This window comes from Daucus carota, chromosome 1, assembly GCF_001625215.2.
Source record: "Daucus carota subsp. sativus chromosome 1, DH1 v3.0, whole genome shotgun sequence".
In the NCBI taxonomy this organism is placed as follows: Eukaryota; Viridiplantae; Streptophyta; class Magnoliopsida; order Apiales; family Apiaceae; genus Daucus; species Daucus carota.
In genome coordinates this window covers 45803536-45815807 of record NC_030381.2, presented here as the reverse complement: position 1 = coordinate 45815807, position 12272 = coordinate 45803536, and positions in this window count along the sequence as shown.

Sequence of the window (12272 nt, the reverse complement as noted above, 5' to 3'; positions counted from 1 at the left end):
TTGATATATTTGGACGAAACGAGTCACCAACTTGATATTTATCCCTATAAACAATAGTGTATTACGCAAATATTTAAAAATCTATTTTGATATACTAAAAGTGATTAGGGGCAAAAACTGTATTCAATTAAAAATATGTAAGATTCTGTCATTTTAAATTAAATGCTAAATTTAATTAGTTTTTGTTATAGTGCGAAATTGATCTTGTCATTTTGTGCAAAATTTTGTATCCAATTTTGTGCAACTAGCATTCCTTATTCTAAAATTATAACTATTAAATTATAGGGCTTTTTTTATTCATAACTACGTTTTCAATCTTATTTTCAAAAATACTACCTTATCCAATCTTATTTTCAAAAATACTACCTTCTCTAAAATATTTTCAAAAATACTGTGGTTGCATATGCAACCATATATGCAACTGAATTCCTGATTTCAAGTTCCAGTTTTCAAATGTCATTTTCGACCTCATATTTGGAATCGATATATATATATATATATATATATATATATATATATATATATATATATATATATATATATATATATATATATATATATATATATATATATATATATATATCAACTCCGACGATGAGGTCGAAAATGACATTTGAAATCTGAAACTTGAAATCAGGATTTGTAGTTGCATATATGGTTGCATATGAGATTGTATTCAGTTGATTCTATTGTAATCTAATGGCCCCGCCAGGGGCACCCATACATCAGTTGCAACTTACAGTTTTCCGTTGCATATGAGGTTGCACGCAACCTCAACCTCATATGCAACCTCATATGCAACTAAATGCAACTGAAAACTGTAAGTTCCAACTGAAGTATGGGTGCCCCTGGCGGGGCTATTAGATTGCAATAGAATCAACTGAATGCAACCTCATATGCAACTAAATGCAACCTCATATGCAACTAAATGCAACTGAAAACTGTAAGTTCCAACTGAAGTATGGGTGCCCCTGGCGGGGCCATTAGATTGCAATAGAATCAACTGAATGCAACCTCATATGCAACTAAATGCAACTGAAAACTGTAAGTTGCAACGGATGTATGGTGTGCCCCTGGCGGGGCCATTAGATTGCAATAGAATCAACTGAATGCAACTGAAATCAACCATATGCAACTATATATGCAACTGAATTCCTGATTTCGAGTTCCAGTTTTCAAATGTCATTTTCGACCTCATATTTGGAATCCATATATATATATATATATATATATATATATATATATATATATATATATATATATATATATATATATATCGACTCCAATGATGAGGTCGAAAATGACATTTGAAAACTGAAACTTGAAATCATGATTTGTAGTTGCATATATGGTTGCATATGCAACCACCGTATTTTTGGAAAATATTTTCAAAAAGATAGTATTTTTGAAAATATTTTAGAGATTTGAAAATAAGATTGGATAAGGTAGTATTTTTGAAAATAAGATTGAAAAAACAATATACAAGATAATTCCCCTAAATTATACATTAATATATTATATTATTTTGAAAATCTAAATAATAAGTTGATAAATTTTATAACATGTTTTGACTTTTTTATCATAATTTTTAATTAATAAAATATTGATTGATATTATATATAAATATATATATGCGAAAATAGTTAATGAAATGACTATGAAATTATCATTATACCTTTATGTAAAAAAAAAAGTAATAATCTTTTAATCGTGAATATTCCTTTTGAAGGAAAATCTAAAACTTTTGGTCCTCTAAGAGCAAGTCCAACAGTGTCCTAGTTGGAGCCCTAAATATAATATAAAAATTTATGTCCTAGTAGTTTAGGACATATTCTACTAACTTCAACTCCAACAATGTGCCTTATTTTCACTATATGTTTAATATTTTATTATTAAAAGTTCACTTTCATCATTAAAACATAATATAAAATAGAGAGAGTAAGAGAGTGTTGGTAAGAATTTATTATAGAATATGGGATAGGGCAGAGACAGAGCCTCAAAAATAGGGTTTGAATGGGTTGTCCTAGTGATATTAGGCATCGCCAGGACATTGTTGGATCAAGTTTTTTCATCAAATGCCCTATATTATGACTTAGTACACTAAATATGGCAGCTGTTGGACTTGCTCTAAGACCGGAGTGATTTGAGGAGATTGTTGGATTTCATTCCTCATAACATGAACATGCCATCAAATTCATTGTTATCAAGTTGACGACTAGTCGACAAATCGTTTTATAGAAAAATTCAAGCGACAACTTATATAGTAATAATTTAATAAATTTTTTTATTCTTTTTTAGAATAAAAAATTGAATATTATATTTTTATTTTTAAAAATAAATTAAAAAAAATATTTTTTATAAAAATCTTAAAATACATACTTACATATTGAGCCCCAATTTTAGTGTAAACAATTTAGAAGACGAGAAAATATATGGCACGTCTTTATATCACAGATACGATATTTTTATACGAGAATACGATATAGGAGAATTAACAGGAGAATACGAAACTGGAATCGGGGCTTTGCTTGAACTTGATTTGCTTTTCAGCTTATGGTTTGATGATAAAAAAGGCTCCTCCTCTTTCACATTTTCTTGCTTCAAACTCGTATTTACCCAAGTTGTGTTAGATATTTATTCTTTGTTAGAAACACAAAACAAAAAGATTATACAAGTTGATTTAAATCTAAAAGGTACTTTGATCACTGATGAGTAACTCAAAAATCAATCAATCTGAACAACAATAAAAATCTTTTATTATTTGTGCTCGTACACAATAGGTCTAGTTGACTACAAATAAGAGAGACGAGAATTAATAGGATAATATGAAACAGGAATGGGAGCTTTACTTGCACTTGACTTGCTTTTCAACTTGGGGTTTAAAGATGAAGAAGTCTCCAGCTCTTTCACATTTTGTTTATCATTTACTCGACCAGATGACGAGGGATTGAATTTGAAGCAACTCAACATGCCTGAAATTAAACCCATTTAGTGGAGTGTGGAGTGATATAGTGATATGTAATACTTTGGTTTGAGGCAAATGATAAGCTCTTGGAGTTGGAATTTATTTGTGCGTTTAAGTAATTTATCTCTTCCGTTTTATAGGCAAATTGGCTCCTGAAACTTGCCCACGACGACATGCACAATGACATATATGGGTCTGTGACATCATTCTGCTGATTTGTCAAGCTCTAATTAAACAGTTAACATCATCACAGGTGATGTATCAAGTTCCGATTAATTTGATAATTTCATCTACTATTAATTTTATTTTATTTTTAATCTCTGACGTGTCAAACTTTCCTTAACCAGCGTCAAACTCTCAGTATTTTATTTTAGATCTTTTTTCTCTAATTTATAATATTGACTAATTCTCTTTTCTCATCATTTTTCATTTTATATTCTATGATTTATAATATTCACTAATTTTCTCAACTTTGCTAATTAAATATAAATTATTATTTCAATATAAAAATGAACTTTATAGTAAGAAATTATGTAAAGATATATAATAAATTTATAATATTTTCTTCCGAACATCTTAAAAATTTAGGAAATATAACAACTTTAACCAAAAATCCAAGACTAACTATTTAATTCATAAAGAAAACCTTGCTTTCTTTATATGTAGTAATGGAATTTATAAATTATGTATTGGGCGTGTTGAGGAAGCTAGTACTCCCTCAGTGTATACAGGGGCGTGTCATGGAGGTTGTGAAAAAAATTATAATTTAGTGAGAAAGGTAAGGAAAATAAGTAAAGTAGTACGTTTAATTAATATTTAATTTAAAAAATAAGTGTACTAAAAGAAAATAATAATCGAGGGAATGTAATTAGTTCTTATATTATAAAATTTAAATATTTTTGAAATACATAGAAATCAGGGAAACATGACAAAACACGGATTAGCATTTTAATAAAAACTTAAGAAGTTAGTAACTCAATTTCATTAACATGTGTTGAGAGCTGAAACTGTGACCGCTGCAGGGATGTAATTTGAACCAAACTCGACTGGGCTCGAACTCATTATCTAGTTCGAATTTGAATAAATTTTTTGGGTTCGATAAAAATTCGAGTAGAGTCGAGTTTTTTCGAACTCGACTCGCACTTGATTTTTTTTTTCAAGTTTTTAAAAATAGATTTATTATTTTATTAGTTTATATGTCATCTCAATTACCTAGAAAGTTTATCATTAAAATTAACTTTGATACAAATTCACATCTTGACGAGACGAGGTCGGTTATTATTGGATAATTACTATTTATTAAATCAAGTATGGTAGGAAGAATTCCTATGTTCTCCAAGTTGCTCATTTCTATTATGGCTCGGAGGATCAGGTAAAAGTTCTATAAAAAATAGTGAAGTTGATATTTGCAGCTCTAATAACTATTTAAAAATACGCGTATATAAATTTTCATACCCACTGTGCTGTAATATATGCACATAAGGAAATATATCTTAAAAACGTTTATAGCAACTTTCCAAAAACACTTGTCCAAAAAAAAAAAACTTTTCTAAATTTAATTAAAAATTGTTCACCCCGTCCTTGAACATTAAAAACTACAACAATCTATACGCAAAGGATTGGATACTCTACCTAATTTTTGAAACTATTTTTGTTTGAAGAGTATATTGTTTGTTTGAGAATTCAACCTGGAAAAGAAGGAAAATGGACATGGTCACAAATATCTACCACCTCTAGATCTCAAGGGAACTGTAATGTCCTCGGTCTTTCGATCAGATTTTCAATTTTTATCTTAAATGAAGAGTGCTAGTCAAAATCTTTTATGTCATGGTTTTTAAACAATAAGCAAATTAGATAAGAAATAGAGATATAATTATCGTCAAATAGACAAATTCATGAAAATTATATTCCTAATTGTTCAAGTGACACCCCTACGGCCCTACTATTAAAAGTGGCCCGTATCTATGTTTTTATTTTTAGGTATCGATATCGATAGTAATTATTAATTTTCATATTTTTGGATTCAAAGAGATAATTTAAATTAATAATGATAAGATACGTTTAATTTACAATCACAGTAAACAGGTTTCGGGAAAAAAATAATATGCTAATAAGTCGTGCTCGAACTTTTTTCTCGACTGATTAAACTAATAAAAACATTAAACAATTTTCATATCATTATATTGTAGTAAAGAAATTATTAGACTAATTACGAGAGTGGTGTTAACTTTTAAAAATATTATTTAGCTATATTTAAGATTAATATTTGATTAATAAAATTTTAAATTATTATTAAATATGTATGTTACGTGAGGGGTGTCGAGATTTAAGAATATTTTTAATCGGTTAAATATTTTTAACTAACTAATTTATTGACAATGTTCAGAAAATCGACAGATTTTTTTGGATTAATGTGGTTATAATTACGCGTGAGTCTGTCCTGTACATTTCCTTCATATTTCAATGCCTCACAAAATCAATATATGTAGCTTCCGATAGTTGATGTTAGAATTATTTCTCACAGCGAATTCAAGATTAAACCAAATTAAGGTATATGCACTATTCTTTCTCACTTGTCTCGAGGCGTCCAAAAGAAACCAAACTTTCATTATCCGTAGTAACACCAAAAGATTCCTGTATGTGCTATTTTAACTTTTAATTTAATAAGAAAATGAGAGAGTAAATAGTTTGTTATTTTAACTTTTTAATTTAATAAGAAAATGAGAGAGTAAATAGTTTGTTACGAAGTTATATTTAACCCATCCTTGAAACACTAAAATCTATTGTTTGAAACTATTTTTGAAAACCATTGCCAAAGAAACTAATTTCCTTAAAATTATTGTTTAAAATCTATTTCCAAAGGATAGGAAAGTCTACCTAATTGAAACTATTTTTGTTTGACAGGGTGTATTGTTTGTTTGAAAATTCAAACTGGAAAAGAAGGAAAATAGACAAGGTAACAACTACTTAGCAAAAATATATCCACCACCACTAAATTTCATGGAAACTGTAATGCCCTCGGTCTTTCGATCAAATTTTCAATTTTTATCTTAAACGAATAGTGCTAGCTGGGATGTTTTCTTAACCTGATGAGCACCAAAAAAATTTCTGTCATGGTCTTTAAACTATAGTAACGCTATTTTCTAATATATTTTTTTTGGCATTCTAACATCATTCACAATTTCTCATTTTTTTTAAAAAAAATTATAATTCTGTTTTGACATTTAAATTCTTATTGTGTTTATAAGACTATAATTTTAAAAAAAAATTATAAACATATTTTGTTTAATAAATATATAATTATTTTAACAATAGCTAACCGAATAAAGATGATTATATATGTATTTTTCAAGTTTTCAATATTATCACATATGCTATTCTATTTACACAATTTTAAAAATTGTTTCTTTTCTTTAATCCCTTTTAGCAATTGAATATTTAGTTAGTATAACAAAATTAGTTAAGAAATGAAGATATATTTATCATCAAATAGACAAATTCATCAGAAATATATATTTGTAATTGTTTGAGATATCAACATAAATCTTTATGTTCCTATATATAGTTTCGATATAAATAGTTAATATTAATTTTCACATTTTCAGTCTCATACATAATTTAAATTAATAATAATAAGATTTAAATTTACGGTATAAATTATTAAATAATTGATCTCATTCAATAATATTATCTTTATCAAATACATAAAATTTTAAACTAATTTATACATAACGCGACTTTATATTCTAGTAATATTTATATAAAATTGAGTTAATTATTAATGTTTAGTGTTCATAAGAGTATCATTTTCTCTGTCTTTCTAGCTTTCTTTTCTCTCGCTCTTCTTTCAATTTCCGAATCTCGATACACTTTATGCAGTCTATCCACTTGTTCAGGACTCACATACGATAAACTATTTGCATTTCCATTATATTTCTACATTTCTCTGTGCGTTTATTTCCCTAAACTACTAGCATATATTGTTAAAGATTTCGAAAATTCAATTAATTAATTGAATTATCGATTTATAATTTATTTAAATTATCAATATCAATATTCATTAAAGAGCCAGTCTTGGTGACTCTGCTTTTCTTGTACTATTCTTTCTCACTTGTCTCGAGGGGCAAAAAAAAACCAAACTTCCATTATCCGTAGTAACACCAAAAGATCCATATATGTACTATTTTAACTTTTTAATAAGAGAAGGAGAGAGTAAATAGTTTGTTACGAAGTTATATTTGCCCCATTCTTGAAACACTAAAATCTATTGTTTGAAACTATTTTTGAAAACCATTGCCAAAGAAACTAATTTTCTTAAAACTATTGTTTAAACGGTTTTTCTAGTGTGTGCCCATGAGCACATGCTAAACACCAAATTCTATAAGAATGGTGAATTTTAATTGGTTCTCACTCCTTTATAATGATGGACCCCCTTGCAAATTCACCAACCACACCAATTAAAATCCACCATTCTTATAGAATTTGGTGCTTAGCATGTGCCCATGGGCACACACTAGACAAACCCTTGTTTAAAATCTATTTCCAAAGGATAGGAAAGTCTACCTAATTTTTGAAACTATTTTTGTTTGACAGGGTGTATTGTTTGTTTGAGAATCAAACTGGAAAAAGAAGGAAAATAGACAAGCTAACAATTACTTAACAAAAATATATCTACCACCTCTAAACTGTAATGCCCTCGGTCTTTCGATCAAATTTTCAATTTTTATCTTAAATGAACGGTGCTAGCTGGGATATCTTCTTAACCAGACCGGCACCAAAAAAATTTCTGTCATGGTCTTTAAACTATTGTAAGCTATTTTCTATTATTTTTTTGGCATTTAGGGATGGCAAAATAATCCGTTCAAACGGGTACCCGATCCGAATCTGAAATTTTGAATTTACCGAACCCGATTTTTTTGGTTTGGATATGGATTTAATTTTTAAACCCGAAAATTTTTGAATATGGATTTGGATTTTAGGTATACCGATCCGAAATCCGAAATACGATCCGAACCCAAAACCCGAATATATATATATATATATATATATATATATATATATATTGAATTTTATATATTATATATATTATACGTATTTATTATTTTATATACTCTATATTATATACAATACACATATTATTTTATAATTTTTAGAATATATATATATATATATATATATATATATATATATATATATTAATATTTATGTTAAAATTTAACTCATTACAAAATTTAATGAAACTAAATTATTATATATAATGTAAAGCGATAAGATGAACAAAGCATATTTTGGTGATAAACAGTTAATAGGGTATTAATTGATTTGATTATTATATCATTAGTTATACATATATAAATATAACTAATGATATGATGGAATGGTTAAAGGTGTCAAATTAAAATGCATCTTTCCATAGTCATGAAGGTCACGTGTTCGATCCGTTTCACTTATAATTTTAATAATTATACATATTTTTGGGTTTCGGGTTTGGGTATACCGAATTCGGGTATTTATTTTTGGGAATTTTTCGGGTTTGGATCGGGTTTGAGTATTGATAAAAAAATCGGGTTTGGATATGAATTCTGGGCCATACCCGATCCGACCCGATTACCATCCTATTGACATTCTAACATCATTCACACCTTCTCATTCTTTTTTTTAAAAAAAACTTATAATTCTGTTTTTACATTTAAATTCTTATCATGTTTATTAGACTATAATTTTAAAAAAAATTTATAAACATATTTTGTTCAGAAAATCGACAGATTTCTAGGATCACTGTGGTAATAGTTACGTGTGCGTCTGTCCTGTACATTTCCTTTCCTTAATATTGTAATGCCTCACAAAATGTAGCGTCCGATCGCTGATGTTAGAATTATTTCTCACAGCCAATTCAAGATTAAACCAATATGTGATTTCTTTTGGCTATAGTTTGAATTGGCCTTTTATGATCGATTCAAATTACTACTTTCGAATGGCTGAAATACGAGCCAGTCTTGGTGACTCTGCTTCTCTTGTACTATTCTTTCTCACTTGTCTTGAGGCGCACAATAGAAACCAAACTTGCATTATCTTAGTAAGAGTTAAATGCATGTTGTGCACTTGTTGTTCCCGATTCGTGCACTTTGTGTACCTTAACTTTCATATCTAGCATTTTGTGTACCTTAACTAATAAGATTCTTGCAAATGCTATACTTCCGTTAGTTTGCACTTAACCCCGTCAAATGCACATATGGAAGATAGGGGCAGCTGCTGTCTTTTTTCACTTCCAATGACTATATCTATGTGTTTATATAGCGTATGAAAATGAGATTTAATCTTAGATTTTTTAACAAAATTACAAAGTTAAGACATAATTTATGTATCATGTTCACCAGGTCATACTCCTCCGAGTCTTTAGTGAGATGAGAATTCTTTTGATATAAGGTCTATCAACGTCACCGTCTTCCATCGATATGGAGACGTTTATCACATTGGCAAGAATTCTTTTCCAGTGAAGGCCCTGCATCAGCTGATTTACCTAAGGACGAAGCCGACCCTCCCCACCACAAGGACATAGACTGTGGTTCTGGAGTTCGGGGAGAGGAAAGGCTTTGCGTCAGATCATTCCATTCCATTCCATGATTCAGTTTGTTTACAGTTGATTGGGAACAAAAATGGTCAAGCCTTTCTCCGCAGTCCCTGGGAAGTGGCAACTTTACACCATCACAGGACTCGCCAGAACTGTAATATTCATAGTTTTTATTTAATCGTTATGTATATATATATGTATTGTATAATTTTTTTTTTTTAAAAAAGTATTTTATTGTGCAATATTTTATTAGTATTTTATGATGCAAGTATTTTAAATTGCAAGATTTTATTTTATTATGAAAGCTATTATCAGTATTTTATTGTGTAAGATTTAAAAGTATGTTGTTAATAAGATTTTATTAATGTTTGTTTTATAAGATTTTATTAATATTTATGTGGTTTTAGTTTTAAAAAGAGTAAACATCCTTGTCCTATTTTTAATACGTAAGGTTTATCCTTATTATGATCAGTACTGTTAATTAAGATATCAACAAATAGATTATAGCTTATATATACGATAGCCTTGTGAAGGTTTTAACCACAAAAGGTACGCTTTCTTTTAACCCTATTGTTATTCTCTCCTGTCATTCTGTTTTTCTTTATATTGTATACTGATTGAGGCTGTGATGTAGAAAAATAGGTTATGTACAGTATGTTTTGAAACCCTCCTGTCATTCTCTCTGATTGTGTAGTGATACTGATATGTAAAAAAATAGGTTATGTACAGTAACCCTCCTGTTATTCTCTCTGTTATTCTGATTGTGTACTGATATTGTTATGTAAATGAAGGTTATTCTCTATTTGTTTATATTCTTAATGTATACTGTATCTCATACCGGTATATATATGAAGGTTACTTATATTTTTGAAAATAAGTGTTTTGTAACAGGAAAAAGGTTTTCTTCAAATCTAAATTTTATTATTTTTAATTTATTATATTTTTCTATGACTTTACGAATTATATATGTGTGTATTTTATGCATCGGTAATATGTGTGGATGTGTAAAAATGTGTTACCAGTGATATTTGTATTTGGCAAAGGTTTTTAATATTTATTTACCATGTATTAATTATTGTATATTTTGATTTGTAAACAATTAAATTATTTAACTACTTTTATTCATTTAATTGATTTTGTGTACATTAAAATATTTTTATATAAGATGTTTTCTGAAAACAAAAGAATAGAGATTTTTATTAGTTCTTAATTTATTTAAAAGTAATAGTTTACTCCTGTTCCTTGGATATCTGGTTTGGTCAGTTGGGCAGTGTCAGATTATATAGATATCAGTATCAGTGTTGGCCAGTTGGGCAGGGTTAAAATATATGCTAGTCCTAAACCTTACTGGTGTACTGTTAGAAATCATAGGGTTAAAAAGATTGTAATTTTATTGTCTAGTAAACTGATAATCCTTTATTTTTATTTTTATGATTAATAATTTGTGTAGGGTTCAGTGCTGCGAGTTATAAGTGATTGTTTTGCTAAGGTAAGATTACTTTTCGCACTTTCAGAATTGTTTCAAATGTTTTATACTGCTTTGTTATGAAAGTTTGGAATTGAGAAAATATTTTAGATATAAGGAATTCCCAGCTAGCTATGAATTATGAACCTGTTAGTAATTGCGTATAGTTCCGGAACTAGATTATGATACCTTACTAGGGCGTGCTTGGCACAATTTATGATACCTTAGTAAGGGGCGCATTATTGACACCTATGAACCTATGATACCGTGCCACCGGGTATTAGTGGCCTAGCGAACTGTGGAATTTACTTTATGAAATAATGGTTTATGATTCTCGGTTATGAAATTGTGAACTATAGCAGGTTTTAAAAGCTTTTGGTCTGTTGGTCGAATTTGTTTTCTTACTGGGCTGTGTAGCTCACGACTTACAAATTTCAGGTTAATGTTATTGGCACGGCTTTGGAGTTGGATTTGATCGGAGTGGGCTAGAGTCTAATAATAATGATTATATTTTATTTTCAGTCATTTTAGGAGCTGCGTCTCCGTGAAGGATATTAGTTTTATGTTCAATTTTGGAATTGGGATTTTTGAGAGATTGATGACTTTCTTTATATTATTTATGAAATTAAATTTGGATTTTTATTATTTGATAGAATGATAATAGTCCGAAAAATCGGGCTGTTACAAGAACAATCAGCAGAGATATAGTCGGATGCCACAAGCTGAACCTCCTACCAACAGCGTAGTTCGTGCTGTGCCGTTGGTAGGACAAGACGGAACAAAGGTAGAGGCATTGAGTATATGCCATCTGGACACCGCCTCATGGAGCTCCAGCCATTTCGCTTTTCTCGTTATGGATGCCAAGCCAGGATCACCAGTTTGCCATTTCCTGGCTGAGGCTGTGAATGTTGCTGTTTAGGTTTTAAAGGCCTGTCTGTTTCTTTAGATGATGATCTGGATGTATGTATGACCTGCAATATGTAGGTTTCCTGATGTTTGATCCTTTAAAATTTACCCGTTTATTAAATACAAGCTTATGAATGATATATATGCTTAATCTTAATAGTACATAGATGTCTAAAACTCCAAATGCTTCAACAACATATAGTTGCATTATGCTTCAAGAACATATACTTGTATTATGCTTCAATATGCAATCAAGCTTTGGATGCTACGGATACAGGAAATTCTTCAGCATTTTTGCTTTTATGTGCCAATAGAAATAAAGAGTACACAAAATAGAAATCAAAGGTCTTTTTTTATTTTCTGAT